The sequence below is a fragment of the Macaca fascicularis genome, chromosome 11, assembly GCF_037993035.2.
Source record: "Macaca fascicularis isolate 582-1 chromosome 11, T2T-MFA8v1.1".
Taxonomy (NCBI): domain Eukaryota; kingdom Metazoa; phylum Chordata; class Mammalia; order Primates; family Cercopithecidae; genus Macaca; species Macaca fascicularis.
Genome location: NC_088385.1, coordinates 121393900 through 121412168, shown reverse-complemented (window position 1 = coordinate 121412168; position 18269 = coordinate 121393900). Strand labels below are relative to the sequence as shown.

At 46.3% G+C, this 18269-nt stretch overlaps 2 long non-coding RNA genes across 3 annotated transcripts in view; both read left to right on the top strand.

Annotated features, from left to right (window-relative positions):
* The window catches only part of LOC123567589 (uncharacterized), a 30426-nt gene extending 18495 nt beyond the window's left edge, over positions 1–11931 (top strand). The window contains exons 3-5 of one of the 2 annotated variants that reach the window (XR_010579602.1): positions 350–380; positions 3917–4000; positions 11384–11691. This is a non-coding gene — a long non-coding RNA (uncharacterized lncRNA). Of the gene's footprint in view, positions 1–349; positions 381–3916; positions 4001–11383 lie in introns of both variants that reach the window. The other variant, XR_010579603.2, reaches the window with a different exon arrangement.
* A 2375-nt stretch (positions 11932–14306) lies between these two features.
* LOC141407982 (uncharacterized) lies at positions 14307–16775 on the top strand. The gene is made up of 2 exons (XR_012419777.1): positions 14307–15359; positions 16317–16775. It is a non-coding gene; the product is annotated as an uncharacterized lncRNA (long non-coding RNA).
* The last annotated feature ends 1494 nt before the right edge of the window (positions 16776–18269 follow it).

Sequence of the window (18269 nt, the reverse complement as noted above, 5' to 3'; positions counted from 1 at the left end):
TATAGTATAAACATAACTTTGATATGAACTGAGAAACCAAAAAAATTGTGTGACTCAATTTATTGCAGTGATCTGGAACCGAACCTGCAATATCTCTGAGGTAGGCCTGTAGTTAGGAAGGTTTTGGCTCAAGTAACACAAAGCCAAGATTCAACCGGGTGCTAACAGTGAAGACATGATTTCATTCAACAAGAGGACTAACGTAGGGTAGGTTTCAGGGCCAGTTGATTCAGCAGTGCCACCGTGCCCCCAAGAACTCAGGTTTTTTCCATTTCTTTTGCTTTGCTGCCCTCAACATGTGGACCTTGCCTTCAACTGGATTTCCTGTTCTCAAACTGACTGCATCTAGACCTGAGACATCCAGAGGAATAAAGTGGAGGGTGAGTGGTGTCATCTTTCCCCATATCTCTGTCTTAGAAACAAAGAAACTTTCCCTAGAAGTTTCTTTTCCATGATTCTTTGGGTTGCGTGGGTTCAGCAGGACAGATCTCACTTGGAGTCTGTCTTGAGACTGCAGTCAGATGACAGTTGGAACTATAATCATTTGAATGGCAGCTGAGCTTGGTGTGCAGGATGACTTCTTGTCTAGTGCCTCAAATGGGATGTCTGGAACAGCTAGGGGATGGCCAGGCATCTCTCTCTGTCCGTGCAATCTCTCCATGTGGTTAACTTGGGCTTCCTCACAATATGGCACCCTCAGAGCAATCAGACTTCTCACATGATAACTGGCTTCCCCCAGAGCACATATGCCAAGAGATCTAGCTGGGAGCTGCAAGCCATCTTATGACCTAGACTTGGAAATTCCACAACATCATTGTCATCATACTTTGTGAGTCAAAAGTAAGCACAGGGTTAGCCCAGATTGGAGACCAGGAGACAACACAAGGTCATGAGTACTGGGGGGCCCAATTAATTGGTAGAGGGGGTCTTTGGAAACTAGCTACCATAGTTCCCTTCCTCCCAGAAAACTCCTATATGTCATTGGCCAAAACTGGATTATAGGCCCTTTTCTAAATCAATGGCTGGCAAGGGAAATGGAGTCAGTATGATTCACCATCACATCAAGGAAGGCACCACTATGGGGGTCAACAACATGGTATTGAGAGAAGTAATCCAGGGGAGACCCACCTTGCTTCCCTTACACTGCTGTGAATTTATTATGATTGGTCCTTATAATGATCTCTTTCTCCAAGGTCCAAAGATCACCTTATCTCCCCCAAGACACACTGGAGAAGCAAGAGCTAGGGCCTCAGCCTTGTAACTAATCCCCTGCCATAAAATATAGCAAAGTTACAGCAAAGTTCTCTTAGACGTTTTTTTTTTTTTTTTTTTTAGTTCAAACTGTCCTCTAAGTGACATGGACTAACTGTGTTCCATGCCACTTAGAGGGTCTTGTCCCATGGTATTGGAACAACACCAATAATTTGTTTAGGTTCTGGACTCCTGGGAAGTTCTTCTGTGTCCACAGGTGTTTCTGTATGTCCCATAAAATAGGCAACTGAGATGGGGAGAGAGAGAGCCTGAGGTTACAGAATGAGAACTGGACAAGAAGTCAAAAGGCCTCTTGTTAGCCAGGTGGTCTCAGACTAAATGGCTTTAACCTCAACGACTCTTGGATTCTTTACTTGTAAATGATAATAATAGTAATAACATCCTCATAGAGTTTTTGTGAAGTTTGTATGAGATATTATGCAAAAAAGATATAAAATGATATATAGAAACCAGATATTCTTGAAGAAGGCAGAATAGTAGAATGGGCAGAGGGGAGAAGTGGAATGGGAAGACTTGGATTTGGGTTCTGCCCTTTCCTGGCTGTATGTGTTCTTGGGAGAAATGCCATCACCTCTCTGAACCTCAGTTTCCTTATATGTAAAAGGAGGGGGTGGTAATGTCTACATATCTGCCCCACAGGATTAGTGGAAGCTGAATTGTGATAAGAGGTGTGAATGAGATTTGAAACTCATTAAGTGCTCTATTGATGGAAGTTATCATGCAAGAGGAAGCAAACAAGAGTCACAGACTTTTTTTCTTTCTCTTTTCCTTTTCTTTTTTCTTTTTGATACAGAGTCTTGTTCTGTCACCCAGGCTGGAGTGCAGTGGTGGGATCTCTGCTCACTGCAATCTCCGCCCCCTGGGTTCAAGTGGTTCTTGTGCCTCAGCCTCCCGAGTAGCTGGGATTACAAGTGTGTGCCACCACACCCGAATAATTTTTGTATTTTTAGTAGAGATGGGGGTTTTACCATGTTGAGCAGGCTGGTCTCAAACTCCTGGCCTCAAGTGATCCACTGGCCTTGGGCTCCCAAAGTACTGTGATTACAGGCATGAGCCACCACGCCTGGCCCAGAATCATAGACTTTTTAAAGAGAGCATTGGATGGGTTACAGTAGCTGCCTTGGACTGGGTGCCCAGAAGCAGATCCTAAGACAAGGTTTGTTTTGTTTTGTTTTGAAACAGGGTCTTGCTCTGTTGCCCAGGCTGGAGTGCGGGGACGGAAACATGGCTCACTGTAGTCTCAACTTCCTGGGCTCAGGCAATCCTCTCACCTCTGCCTCCTGAGCAGCTGGGACTACAGAGGTGCATACCACAACACTCATCTAATTTTTTTCTGTTGTCGTAGAGATGGTGCTGAGGGTGGGGGTGGGGGGCGGTGTCACTCTGTTGCTCAGGCTGGTCTTGAAATCCTGGCCTCAAGTATTCCTCCCACCTTGGCCTCCCAAAGTGCTAGCATTACAGGCATGAGCCACACACACCCAACTAAGACAAAGTTTTAAGTAATTTATTTGGGAGGAGATGCCAGGAAATACAGCAGGGGTGTGGGGAAGTGAGGCAGGATGGGAGCGAGTCAATACAGGGTGAGTTGTCCAGCAAGTGAACTCTGTAGGATATTGGAGCTTAATCCTACTGGTGAATTGTGAAAGTCAGTGTAGACCACATACCCCTGCGTTAACCCATCCAAAAGGCTGCAGTATTTACATACCATGTTCCATTGGTCATCACTTGAGAGCTGCCCTGGGGGTAGAGGTGAAACAGCAATTCCAGTTTGCCTGTGAACAGGGAGGGTTTGCCCACTCCAGTGCCACTCCTCAGGCAAAGAATTTCAGGTGCTGTCAGTTAGAAATCAGGCTAGCATGCTGGAAAAGAAAATGCGAACAGATACAGGCAGGCTCTAACCGTACCTCTCTAATAGAGGACCACAGTTATCTCTTAGATCTAACCTACTGACAAGGCAGCAGGTAGAGTGTAGCCATGGTCAGCTGCAAGGTGGTCCACTGCACAGGGGCCATTCTCCTTGTTCAATCCCCATAACAACCTATGAGGTTAGACAAGTCAATGCATACAGAATGGTTTGCCCAGTGCCTGGCATGGATTAGGTGCTTGGTTACAATTAGATATTCTTCTTATTCTGCAAAGGAAGGGCATTCTCTATGCAGAGAGACTTGGAATCTCCTCTCCCTGGTCCTCAGTGACCTTTGAGGGGTCAGTGTCTGAGTTTGTTCATCCTTGAAAGGGAATCCTGATTGCTTCTCATCTCCCCGCCATCTTCCCACTGGGCAGTCATCATGAGTACAGGGCATTTGGGATCCTTCAGCAGGGAGACCCAGGAGAGGGTGACCGTGAACCTCAGAAGCACATCTCACTTCATCCTGGTGCAGGGCTTCTCTCTCTTTTCTCAGAGCTTGGCTTTTGTGCATCTGGAAGTCCTTCTCATCTCACTCAAATGCCCATAAACCTCTTTTTTATTAGTCTTTTCCTGACCTCCCACCACCCGCAGTCATTTTACAATGACTACTTCAGAGATATTGAATATACGTATAAAGGAATCCACACCACTGAGGACAAAGAAGGGAAAGTCATTTTCTTTCCTCTTCCTTTTTTTTTTTAATCTACAAAAGAACTCTTTTTATTTTCATTTCAGAAATAGCAGAAAATGTGGACACACAAAAGAGGAGAAGTGTAATAGCATCCACAGACCAAGCCACCCAGAGATCATCAACTCTGTGTATGTCTTTTAAGATATTCTTCTATGCATAAAGTTCACATTCTTTGACTACTTATAACTTCAATTTTTTTTTTTTGAGATGGAGTCTTGCTCTGTGACCTAGGCTGCAATCTCTGCCTCCTGGGTTCAAGTGATTCTCCTGCCTCAGCCTCCCTAGTAGCTGGGATTACAGGCATGCACCACCACGCTCGGCTAATTTTTGTATTTTGATTTTTTTTTAAAATTTTTTTAGATGGAGTCTCACTCTGTCACCCAGGCTGGAGTGTAGTAGTGCAATCTCAGCTCACTGCAACCTTTGCCACCCAGGTTCAAGCGATTCTCCTGCCTCAGGCTTCTGAGTAGCTGGGATTACAGGCACCTGCCACAATGCCCAGATCAATTTTTGTAGTTTTTAGTAGAGATAAGCTTTCACCATCTTGGCCAGGCTGGTCTTGAACTCCCGACCTCACGATCCATCTGCCTCAGCCTCCCAAAGTGCTGGGATTACAGGCATGAGCCACTGCACCCAGCCAATTATTGTATTATAGTAGAGACAGGGTTTCACCATGTTAACCAGGTTGGTCTTGAACTCCTGACCTCTCAAGTGATCCACATGCCTCAGCCTCCCAAAGTGTTGGAATTAACAGTTGTGAGCCACAGTGCCCAGGTGATTTCACTTATTTTTAATAAGAAGCATTCACATGGCTTGTATTTTAAAGGCTAAAATAGCATGAGGAGTGAGAAATCTGCCTCTCATCTTTGTCCCCAGCAGTGAATTTCCCCAGCCCAGAGCCACCATCATCCTCATTCCTCAGGAATCTGTCTCCTTTTACATATGCACTGGCTCACACTAGACCTAGACCCACCATGAAAACATGGCTTATTTCTGAATTTATCTCAGAGATGGCTCCTCTTTTCCTTCTTTTAATGGCTGTGTAACACTTCACTGTAGGAACTAATCTGTGACTTCTTTTTGGTTTTTTGGAAGCAGGGTCTTGTTCTGTCACCCAGGCTGGAGTGCAGTGGTGTGATCATGACTCAACCTCAGCCTCCACCTCCTGGGCCTCCCACATCAAGCTCCTGAGTGGCTGGGACCATAGGCATGCGCTACCACAACGTGCTATTTTTTTTTTCTTCTAGAAACAGGGTCTCACTATGTTGCCCAGGGGCGTCTTGAACTCCTGGGATTAAGTGATTCTCCCACCTTGGCATCCCAAAGTGCTGGGATTACAGGTATGAACCCCCACTTCTGGTGGTTGAGATTTCTTTAATCCTACTGTTGGGCATTTAAAATGTTTCCAATCTTATGTTATCCTAAAAGATGCTGTAATGTAGAAATATCATTGTGCAAGTTTGCAAGCATCTCTGGAAATGAAATTGCTGAGTCAGAAGGCATAAGCATTTGTTATTTTAATAAAACATACAGACATTTTAAGATAATGCATTCAAACTCGTTTTTAACCTGTTTTTTGTTTGTTTGTTTGCTTTACTTAATAGGGAGAGAGAGAGAGATCAGAGCTGTCAGAAGATATTCCATTTTGTACATGCATAATACCTTTATTTAACCCATCCTAAATTAGGAAATAGACTCCACTTTTGCAAAATTGTAAATCATTGCAGACTTGCAACTGCTCTGTGGCAAATGAGAAATGTATTTTGAACCATGAGATTGAATGGGAAATATTAGAACAGTGAATCAAAATCCCGCTCAATTAGGCATTAAGGAGTCCGAAAAGAACGAGAAAAATCCAGGTATCAAGAGTCGGTATTTTTTTTTTTTTTTGTAATGAGTAAAGGATAAGGGATCCTTTTAAGTGATTCTTTTCCCCAAATGAGGATTCAATGTTTCAACTCATCCCGTGCAAATAAATTATTTATAAATTACATTCCTCTCTTTTAAAATAAACACCATTCCCCCAGAAATTTAGATAAATAAAATGTCATCTATTTATCAAATTGACTCGTGGTGCTTAATAACCCACGGCTGAGCTAAAGGAATGGTTATCTAACAGCTAGGTCAAAAGTGCAAGACTCCACAGTTATTAATGCTAAGCCTAGCCCGGCCATTGATTAGCTCTGTGGAGCAAAGACTGGGAGGAGGGGGACTGCCGGCACTTTGGTTCCCTGGGTCTTCTCCCCTCTTAGATGATACCATTTTCCCTGGCCTTGGCTTGCGTGTTTAACAATGTTTGTGTAGCACTCAGATAAAAGGTGGAGGGTGAGACTTAAGTGGTTGTTAGAATTGTCAGCCCCAAAGTCATCAGAATTCCGATTGATAACCCACACTTAGAGTGAGAGGAGAATTTGTTTTCTTAGGGAGGCTAATTTTCCCTTTTTAATGACCTGGGAAAACGCTCCAAGTTCACTTGCACTTAGGAGCATTTTTGTCCAGAATCTTAATTTTTTTTCTATAAGAACTGAGCTTCTGAGCTAACGGAAAGGCTCATAGTCTAAACTGGAAGGTCATGAAAAATAGGATTCAGGAACACAGAGATGAACTCAGAATCATCCTACAGTTGTGGAAACTGAGGCCAAGAGAGGGACCAAGGTTTCTTGACTCTTGGTCCCTTGCTCTTTTCCTTAATAGTTCCATGAATTGCCTCCTATTTAACCCTTGCTGGACCACTCTCCGGAGCCCATCTCCCCATTTAACAGGTAGGTAAACTGAGTAAGGGATGGGCCCACACAAATTTAAGCCCAATATCCGGAATGTCTTAATTTTTGTTTCACATCATCTCTGCTCCTCAGAAACCTTGGACCCCATTTCCATATTCTCCTAGAATATGGAATATTTAAAAATATCTGGCTTCACAGGTGTGGTGGCATGCACCTGTAGTCCCAGCTACTTGGGATGCTTAGGCACAAGAATGGCTTGAACCCCGGGGACAGAGGTTGCAGTGAGCCAAAATTGTACCACTGCACTCCAGCCTGGGCAATAGAGTGAGACTGTCTGGGGAGAAAAAAAAAAAAAAAGACTGCATCAGAGAAAGACTACAGGGTTCTTGGCTGTAGCCAGAAAACAGCCTCAGCTCCCATTATTCATTATTTCCTGGGGTGTTCAGAAGGTTTGGGGTCAAATTCTGCATCCCTGCTTCTGAACTCTGTAGACATGGAAAGTGAATCTCCCTAGGCTTCAGGTTCCTCATTTATAAAATGGGAATAATCATGATACTGACCTAGTAAAGTTGTGAGAATGACACAACCAGCTTCCTTTATTAATACCCCATATTAACATAGATGGTACATTTGTAGAGACAGGGTTTCTCCATGTTGCCCAGGCTGATCTCAAACACCTGTTCGAGACCTGTTTGTTCATAATTAATAAAGCAATATTGATACATTTTATTAAAAATAGTCACTTCACCTATCTATGCAACAAGTCCCTTCCTGCGAAATGGATACACTGTCTCCATGAAGGAGTTATTTTGAGGCTGCAATGAGATAATGTATACACCATTCTCAGTGCAGTGTCTGACACATAATAAACCTGAAATAAATAGTAGGTATAATATTTACCTGTGATATTACAAAATGAGTGGTACAAATAATATTTATTGTTACATCACTTTGCACAACTTGTCTCCTTTGTATCTCAGTGTCTTTTAAAACTAAGTGTCAAGGCCAGGCATGGTGGCTCACACCTGTAATCCCAGCACTTTGGGAGGCTGATGAGTGCAAATCACTTGAGTCCAGGTGTTCGAGACCAGCCTGGGCAACATGGGGAAACCCTGTCTCTACAAAAAATACAAAAATTAGCCAGGCGTGGTGATGTGTGTCTGTATCCCAGCTACTCAGAAAGTTTAGGTGAGGGAATCGCTTGAGCCAGGGAGGTTGAGACTGCCGTGAACCAAGATCACACCACTGCACTCCAGCCTGGGTGACAGAGCAAGACCTTGTTTCAAAAAAATAAACATAAAAATAAAAATAAATGAATGGCAAAGGTGTCTGTAGCAATATTGTAATTGTGGGGGGCATAAGAATGACCCGTGCTGACTGCTCACATTGTAGATGCTGCAGAACTGAGGTTCTGATTCAGTGAAGGTGGAGTGGGGCCCAGGAATCAGGGTTTGTAGCAGATAGGTCAGCTGACAGAGAAGCAGGTAGTTGTAGACCACTCTCTGGGAAATGCTGCAATAAAGGTGGGGCCATTTTGCACAAAGTCAACAAATATTAATGAATTCCTTAGTTCATAAACACCAAGGAGTCACGGATGCCTACTGTGTTGCAGTCACTGCAGAGCAGCTGACTACATAGACAGAGGCAGGCCCTTCCTCAGAAACTTACAGGCTACTGTTCCATTGGCTAAGCCAACAGGCTTCATTTCTAGCTGTGAAAAATTTCCGCCTCATCTCCCCTCTCTCCAAAGCCAGCCAGCATGCATGTTTTCTGCAGGCCAGTGGGCAAGAACGTCTACTGGTGATTCCTTTAAGGGTTTTGGCAAGAGAGGCCAATAAATAATTAACTTTCTCCAGAATGGCTCAGTGCCTAGAACTTCAGACCCTTTGTAAGGGGACCTTCTGCTCCCACCCTCTCATTGCTCCGTGGCTCTCAGTGGCCCCGCTGTCAGAAGGTTTCAAAGCATTTGGGATTACTTAGCCTCAGGGGCACTGGGCCTCTCTCCAGCCCACTGAGACGCTCAACATTGCCATTTTCCTGTTTCAGCTTTGGTGGGTTTGTTCATTCATAGTAGCAACCAAATGTCCCCCACCCCAGTCTAAAAGGTCCTTCTTCTAGTTCCCTTTGGAGACAAGACTTTCTATGTTAACTCCTGGCCTCCCAGAATAACCTCTTATTGCAAGCCCATCTGATTGATTTCACCAGACTTTGCCTCCTTGGTAGTCTTTGTTGGTCTTTCCAGACAGCTCATTATCAGACATGAAAGTTTGAGTGGGAAGCGCTCCCCTCCTCTCACTGTGGTCCTGCTCAGGTTAGCAGGGTGTCATCTGGGCTTAGGAATCCCTAGAATCTAGAATCATGGCGGCAAGGGCGAAGAAAACTTTGGGGGAAGCTCTTACACAACAGCCCCAAAGGGGAAACGCCCTTGAATGATGTTGTTTTCACTGAAGAACTGTGCGTACATTGTAAATGTCTCATTATGGAAAAGTTTCAAACATATACAGAAGCAGAAAGGACACTATAATGAACCACACCATAATTTCATCACTCAGCTTCAAATGTAGAAATACGAGGGAAGGGATGCTATGCATGGTGGCGCATGCCTGTAATCCTAGCACTTTGGGAGGCTGAGGCAGGAGGATTGCTTGAGGCCAGGAGTTCCAGACCAACCTGGGCAACACTGTGAGAACCAATCTCCATCTTTTTTAAAAATGTAAAAGAACCCATCTCTGCAAAAAATTTAAAAATTATCCAGGTGTGGTGGTATGCATATATATATATATATATATATATATATATGTATATATATGTGTGTGTGTGTGTCTACATATATGTATGAATACACATATGCAGATACACACTTATAAAAATGGAATCAAAAAAATACATACAGGCTGGGCACGGTGGCTCATGCCTGTAATCCCAGCACTTTGGGAGGCTGAGGCCTGTGGATCACTTGAGTTCAGGAGTTCGAGATCAACCTGGCCAATATGACGAAAAGCCATCTCTACTAAAAATACAAAAATTAGCTGAATGTGGTGACAGGTGCCTGTAATCCCAGCTACTTGGGAGCCTGAGGCAGAAGAATCGCTTGAACCCAAGAGGCAGAGGTTGCAGTGAGCCAAGATTGTGCCCTTATACTCTAGCCTGGGCAACAAGAGCCCATCTTAAAACAACAGCAACAACAACAACAACAACGACAACAAAGCACATACATACAGGACTACCTTTAATTTACTTTTCTTATTTAAAATAGGATTTTTGGCTGGGTGCACTTTGGGAGGCTGAGGTAGGCAGATTGTTTGAGTCCAGGAGTTTGAGACCAGCCTGGGCAACATGGTGAAACCCCGTCTCTACTAAAAATACACACACACACACACAAATTAGCTGAGTGTGGTGGCGGTCACCTGTAATCCCAGCTGCTTGTGAGGCTGAAGCAGGAGAATCACTTGAACCGAGGAGGTGGAGGTTGCAGCAAGCCGAGATCACACCACTGCACTCCAGCCTGAGTGACAGAGCAAGACACCACTCAGTCTCAAAAAATATATATATATATTTTTAGTGGTTGCATAATATTTCATCTCCAGATAAAACATAATTTTACCAACCTCCTATTTTTGGACATCTAAGCTTTTAACTTTTTTGTTATATATTTCCCTGCTATGAAAATTCTTACAGGTAAATATTTGCCCATATTTCTTTATGTGTTATTTCTGTAGAAAAGTTTTCTAGAAGTGAAACAGTTATAAATGAACCTGTAAACTAAAATGCAAACTGCCAAAGTGCCTCCAGGAAGGTTGTTACCATTTACATTCCCTCCAGTATTGTAAACTGGACTCATTGTTTCAGTTACCATTATGTTCCCCCAAATCCTTGATGGGAAGGCCCCAGAGACCTTGTAAGCATTTCTCATTATAATGATTCCTCCCCAAATAAGAGAGCTCTGAGGAGAGAAAAGATGAAGGAATAAGAAAGGGGAATGATGGCTATAGGAGGAAAACAGAAGAAGTGGAAAAATGAAGGAACGGAGGGAGGGACAGATGGATGGAGGAAGTAAGGGAGAGAGGGAGGGAGGGAGAAAGGAAAGGGAAAAGGAAGGAAGAAAGGGAGGGAGGGAGGAAGGAAGGAATGAAGGGAGGGAGGGAAGAAAAGAGGGAGGGAGGAAAGAAGAGAGGAAAAAATGAAGGAAGGGATAGAGAGATGGAGGGAAGGAGAAAAGGAAGGAAGGAAGGAAGGAAAGCAGGCTCACGTAAGGGCAGAGGAAGAGACAATAGGAGTTAGAGAAATTGAGAAAAGGGAGGGACCAAGCAAAAAGGTGAGGGAGGTGTCATTATATTTTGATAGAGAACAGGAAACTGGGGGACCAGGAGACAGAGAGAGGCAGACCACATCCTTGGCTACTATTCTTCTGAACAAGGGACATGGCAGTGTGGATCTTCAGCAAGTTGCCACCCTTTGTCTCATGTCCTGGCTACTCCAGCCTCTCCAGTTGGGTTTCACAGGCCCTGGGGATAGCCATACTGGCCTCTCCCACCTGTCACTTGGGCTGCTGCCTGGAAGCCTTCACTTTGGAGCTTCATGGGTTTGTCAGGAAGAAACTGTTTAAAAATCATGTGAAGGACAACACCAATGCCATTTGGGAAAAACATATCTTGGTTTGAATAATTTAAACCAAAATAAATAAAAGAAAATTTAAAAATGTTAAGTGGTGATAGTGTTGGGGATGGTAGTGGCAGTGAGGAGTGAAATGCACAAAATAATTCCTTAAACTTTACTCTGCCCTGGCAGGGAAGACCCCATGGAAAGCCAAAATAGGCCAGGCGCATCTCCCAGTTCCTGTTGTCCAGTGAGTCAGGCGTTACTCAACCCTCTACCAAAAAGCGTGCCTGCCCCTCTGCACAGAATGGAAAATGAACATGGCTCTGCCCTGTCTCTGAGAGACCATTTAAGGCTTTGAAAATCTCCTGCAAGTTGAGTGACACTCCTGTGCCAAGAGCGGATGAGCATGTTTTGTTCCTGGGACATCTGCTATCTCTGATTGGAATGTAAGAGATGTCTGAACTTCCCGATATCCTCTCTCTCTCTCTCTCTCTCTCTCTCTCTTTCCCTGTCCCTCCCTCCCCTTGCTGCCCCACCCCCCATTTCTGTCCCCAAGCCGCTACAATGACCCTGAGCAAAAAAAAAAAAAAAAAACAAAAAAACAAAACCTGACTGTCTATGAACCCCAGGGAACAAGTTCCACCAACACCCACTTCTTTTTGTTTGGCAAAATCTCCTTTTATGTAGAAGGATTATCGATGAAAAGGCCATACTTTGCAAATGTGTCATCAAGTTAACCAAATAATAAAAATGCAAAGTGCAGAGCAGTTTGTATTGTGAACTCCATTTGCAATTTAAAAGACTTTTATATAAACATATGCCTTTATACACATGTATGAAGAATATAAACAGATACACAAAACGGAAACTTTGATATTAGCGGTTGGGGGGAGGGGAAATGGAGTAGAGGGCACAGGTCACAGCATACTCTTTCTGTTTGATATTTTTCATCATGTGCATAAGTGCACATGATAATTTTTTAGGATTTTAAAAATCCTATTATTATTTAGAGACTGGTGGATTTGGTTCAAATCTTGCTGTCCCACCTACTAGCTCCAGGAGTGTGGGTACCTGACTTCACGACTTCAGCAGTCATTGGTTGTAAAATGGGGCAATTGTATTGTCTGCCTTCTAGGGTCATTGCAAAGAGCACGTGAGTTAGCACATGCGAAGCACTTAGCACAGAACCTGACACGTGTGGTCAATAAATATGGGCCTCATCATCATCATCATCGTCGTCATCATCATCATCATTAGTGTTACTATCTGTGGCTGTTATCCTGACCCAAAGAACTTGGTTGTTTGTTTCCTGAAAGCCAGGAAACCCTGCAATATCACTAACCGGCTATTCTTTGAAGTAGGGCTGCCTGCTCTGCCCGGGGAAGGAGGGAGCCATGTGTTACAGTCCTGAGGCATATAGATCTTCCCTCAGCAGATCATTAGGCTCATGTTTGTCACATTTATTTTAAGGAAACTGGTAGGGAGAGGGTGGGATGAGGTTAATTGCCCTATGGATGCTGGGCGGCCCTGTTCTCCAGATGGGGGGAGGTTCAACAAAGCCTGGCGTGACCCCAGAGGCATGGCTAAGGCCCTGGCTCCTAGATCTTACCAAACAGAGAAATAAGACTTGCAGAGAGGGAAGAGGAAAGGGGTCACTGAGGCCTGAGCTTTCATCCTGGGGACTCCGGGTTTGCAGAGAAACCCAGATGGATTGGTTGTGTTTCTTACAGAAGTTTGGGAAAGCCCTAGACTTCATCTTATCCAGAATGAATCGGCAGAGTCCCACTTCCCAAGCAAGTTAAGAGTCATTCTGTGTGGAATTTTTCTCTGGCATGAATCATTTCATAGGGCAAGGAAGGAAGGGTGCAGGGCCTTTTCAGTTTTGACTGCTTCTCCTTTGGGTGTCAGACTGCTCCCCAAGACCAGCTAGTGGTGGGTGCAGGGGGTGGGGTGATTCCTTTCTTTCCATCAGCAGGGTTCAGACTTTCCACAAACCTTTAGCACAGACCTAACTGGGTGAAGTCCCTACAGCCATGTCGCTCTGGGATGTCACTTCACCTTTTCAAGCCTCTGGTTATTCATCCGCAAAATGGGTAAAATAATAGTTCTGCCGCACTGACTTTGTGGAAGGATTAATACATGTAAGCATTCATCAAATGGTAGCTACATATATGATGATTGTTATTATGTTTCAGTCTACCTGTGAACCAAGATTTGCTTTCTCCTACCCTGTAAGACCTTCATCTTCATAAAAAGAAAATACATCAGTGTCCGTTAAATTGTATGTTTCAGCCCTCCCAGAAAACAATCAGGAACACACAGCAGTCCCGGCTAAATGAGTAGAAAATGAACTCCCGGTGGATGGGTGGGGGCGGGGGGGTGACACACCTAATTCAATGTTGATTTTTCTGACCACCGAAAATATTCCTTTTTACGGACCTGCTGGAGCTCCTTAGATTAACAACCTCGGCCAGCACTCATCGCCCCCACCCTGGCAAAGCTTCCCAGCCAGGGAGAAGGTGTGACTTCAGACTTCGTGGTAAGGATGGGGGTTGGGGGGGCGGAATGCAGGCCGGTGTGTGAGGTGATTGTAACCAGAAACGCCTAGGCAGGCATCTCGCTTCTGTCCTGAGCGGCCGCTGGCAGGCAGCCGGGCCGGGAGCCGGGAGCCGGGAGCGGATCCGAGGTGCCCTGACTCGCCGCTGACCGCCCCTCCTGGGCTGGGCCGATAGCTTATCGGGTCCACTCGGGGGGCGCCCAGTGCTACAACCGGAAACGCGGCTGGAGGCCAGTGGATGCTTGATGGAGCAGTTCGAGCCGTGGTGCGCGCGCGCCAGGGCTTAGGCTCCAAGTAAAGGCCCTCTTTATCCATCCACCCGCAACCAGGTAAGTCATCGCCTCCACCCTCGGATCCGTTCGCTATAGGCAGGTGAACCGCTGGTATTTTATGGACACTGCGGAGCAGGGAGGGAAGTGAAAGTGTGAGCCAATGCAGGGGTCCCGGGAGGTCAGTGCCACCTCCGTGCCCACGGGCCTCAGAGTGGGGACATGAGCGCAGGGCTAGAGGAGGGGATGCTGGGACCCCGGTTGTGTACCCCAAGTTGCTGGTAAGGATGCACCTGACCTCCAATCCGCATTTTCTCTTTCCCACAGCTCGACCTGAGACTCCTGGACTCAGGTTTGGCGTGGGCTCCATTCCACCGCGATGCCAGCATGCATATTGGGGTGCCTTGTCTTGGGGTGGGAGAACCTGTTGTAAGAAGTTGTTTGTGGTATAGTCGAAAACGACAGAAATTTAGTCTGAAGCCTTGAGTTTAGGTCCAGGCTTTCCACTACTGTGCATTCCTGGGCCCCTTGCTTAACCTCTCTGGGCCCAGCCCCGTCATCTTGCAGAGAGAAATTCTATTATGAACTAAGTGAGTTGTTGGAGTTTAGTAAGATGTGGAGTTGGAAGATCTTTATAAAGTAGAAGGAGCCTTATTTTTGGTGGTCTATTGTTATTATTAGAACATTTTGGCACTGTCTAGGGAAAGTCAGCCGGCAGCACAGCTGACTGGTGTGTATGTTCCCGCGGAAGGAGACCCGGGCGGGGTCAAACAGGTTGGGCCATGGCCCTCTTCTGCTCAGAACAGGTGTCCCCAGCCTCGGGGAAAGACATTTGGAAGGAAAAGCAGGGGGCGTCAGTGACCCTCCGAGGGCTGCAGACGTTAGCCATGTGCTCCTCTGAGGCCTTAATCTCAGTATCCCAAACAAGCCGCTCAGGACTGGGTCCCTGGCAAATCCCCGCCAGTTCGGCCCCCAGTTCATTTATTCTAGCGCTTGGCCTGGGCTCACCGCGCGCCCTCACCCCGGTCCAGCTGCGCCTAGAGTTCACTCCGGGCAGCAGAGGACCCGCGAGTAGGCGCTCAGACAGACAGACGCCGCGGTGCCGGGCGGTCTCCGGCTGCGCCCGGGTCTGCGAATCAAAGGAGAAGCGTCCTTCTCTCACCCTCTCACCCCGCTCCGCTGGCTAGCCAAGCACGGAGCACGCCAGGCTCTGGCCAACCGGCTCACGTGGCCCAGAGCCCAGAGGTTCGCTGAGGCGGCTTCTCTTTACTTTAACCAGGGGGCCTTATAAGACCTCTTTAGGGGCCCCGCAACACTGCATACAGAATCGTCTGTTTAAGTAAGTGCTTTTTGTTTTCTCTCTCTCTCTCTCTTTTTGGTTCATCTTTTTAAAATCAGCTTCTCGGTGGGATCCACTTTCCCTCTAAGGTTAAGAACCATCCTTCTCCACCAGAAGCTCAGGGGGTTGTCGGGGCAGGATGGAACATTACAAGATTACAGGCCCCCGGCGGTGGTTTATACCTGTAATTCCAGCACTTTGGGGAGGCTGAGGCGGGAGGATCACTTGAGGCCCGGAGTTCAAGACCAGTCTGGGCAACATGAGACTTCCATCTCGATAAAAAATTTAAAAATTAAAAATAATTAGCCAGGCTTGGTGGTATATGCCTGTAGTGCTAGTTACCGGGAAGGCTGAGGTGGGAAGATCACTGGAGCCCAGGAGGTTGAGGCTGCAGTGACCTGTGGATGTGCCACAGTACTCCAACCTGGGCAACAGAGTGAGACCCTGTCTCAAAAACAAACAACAATAAAAAACAAGATTGTGTGTTCTTTTCTTACACGTACCCCTAAGGCACTTGGCTGTGAAAGAGAACACACACACATACACACTTCAAAAATGTCTCTTCCCAAAGGGAAACTGAGGCCCAGACAGGAGTTGCCACTGGTTGAAGGTCAGACAGCCAGGTAGAGGCTAAAAGTAACACATGGGGCTGTTGGTGCTTGATCTGATGCTAAGAATCAGATCTAATCGATTATTAGCTCTAAACAAGCTAATCACCAGTCCACAATTCAGCTGGAAACTGGCTTCCGCAATGCACTTGATTAAGACTCCTGGCTTTGGTTACTCTTCAAGGGTACATGCTAAACTAGTTGAAGAACACAACCTGAGTTTGCAGGCGACCAGTGGCTTGGAAAGATGAAAGGTTCAGCTTAGCTCTATCTTAACTAGCAGATGTTAAACCTTTAGGATGGTAAAGTACCCATGGAGACACTGATGAAAACTATGGACTTTCTCCAGAAAAATACACCCAAAATACAATTTTGAGAACAGCATTCAGACTCTGAAGACCTGTGACAGCCATCCATGGAGTCATGTTAAGAACCTCCACTCCAACTGACCCAAAGCTCACAGCCCTAGAGGAAAAGAAGCCTGTTTGAGGAATTCCACCTTGGCTCCATGTCTCTGAAGAGGCTTGTCCCAGGGAGTATATGGGATCCTCGCTCACACACAACCCAACAGCCGACCCACAATGGCACACCTGCCAGTATTGGCTTGGTCCTGCAAACCCCTGGCTAAGCATCCACGGCTCAGCTGAGGGCAGTGAGAACAGTTCAAGTCGCCAGCTGAAGTGGTCTTTAACACCCCCCCGGCCTTCTCAGCCTCACTGTTTATCCATATGAAGGGCTCTCCTTCCCGGCCCACTCCCACCCCCACCTTTCTGGCTATAAAAATAAACTATTTTTCCTTGTTAATAAATCTCCGCCCGGCGCCCTCTTTTAAAGAACTCAAAAAAAAAAAAAAAAAAAAAAAAAAAAAAAAAAAATCACTGCGCCCAGCGCGAGCGAGCAGGGAGATTAATCTCGAAGCAGGATTTATGTGGCGCGGGCATCCTCAAACAATTGAAGTCATAAAGTGAAATGAGATTCGGAGGCGGGTGGGGGAGGGGGAGGGCCTCGGGAACCGCAAACACGTTTGTGTAGCTAAACAATGTGGAAACTCTTAAAGACCCATTTCTGCAGACATCTTGCAGCAATGGCGCTTCTCTGTCAGCCCGCGGGAAAGAGAGAGAGATATATTAACTGAAGACACAATCTAAAATTACTTAGGGGTTTTAAACATGCGGACAATGGGGGCGGGCCTGCTGATAAACTGTTGTCCATATTTCCTTCTCTCAGGGTATTATTTCCAAAATATTCCACCCCCCTTCACAATGCCCCCTACCTCCCCGCCCCTTCTTTTCTCTCTCCATTCATTACTTTGACGAGTGTACAGTGGCTGAAGTCGAAGCCGGGAGGTACCAGAAGCCGGCACGCAGGATCCGGGTTTGCGCCCTCCTGCCGGGCGCAATTGCGCCTGTGCGTAAAGACGCTGGTGGGGCTCAGAGCCTGAATGCCAGGGCTTAGGTACATCGCCATCTACTTCTGGGGTGCCCTTTCTTAGGACGTTAGATTCTTAGAGGCTTTAGGGATTCTACTCAGTCTTTTAATGCGTGGCCTAGGTCAGGATCGCAGGCAAACCTTTTTCCCTGGCTTCAGGAGTAAGCGCGCAGGAACACATGCCCAGGCCGGTTCCGGGTCCCAGCCCTAATCTGTACACTTAGAGCTGGTGAGCTGGTTTGGACTCTTTGGCTCCAGATATACAACTAAGAGAGAAGCGGAAGCTAAGGCTGGCCCTCCTTGTTTTGGGGGGGACTTGTGTAGGAATTGCCATTAAGTCTGGCGAAACTGGGGCATGGGCTCAACACTCATCGTGCCCTGTAGCAACGCCCGCCTTCCTAGCACGGGATTCCCACAGTCGTCAAATCCACGAAGGAACTAGGCGGCCTGGGTCAGCCTGTTTGACCTCCCGTTTGCTCCTCTGTAAAATGGGGATAGAACGGTGTCTACCTCCACGACTGTTGGGAGATTAAATGACTGAAAAGCTCGTAGAAAAGTGTAGGTGGTCAATCGGTGTCAGATGTTTCTGTGGTTATCCCTTCTTATGACTGAGTTGTAAGAGCGTGGGCAGAAGCCGAAAGACTGCCCTGTTACTCTACAGAGGAGACAAAGCCAGAAAGAGGCATTCCATGTGAATAAGGAGAATGAGGCATTCCGTGTGAACGAGAATGTTAGGGTTGAAAGCCTGATTTCTGGGTTCATTCATTGATTTGATAAACATCCCATTAGTTTCAGGCTCGGTGCTGAGCTCTGGAGGCCCAGCTGTGACCAGGATGGTCCTCTGCCCCGCGGAGCCCGACGATCAGCGGGAGAG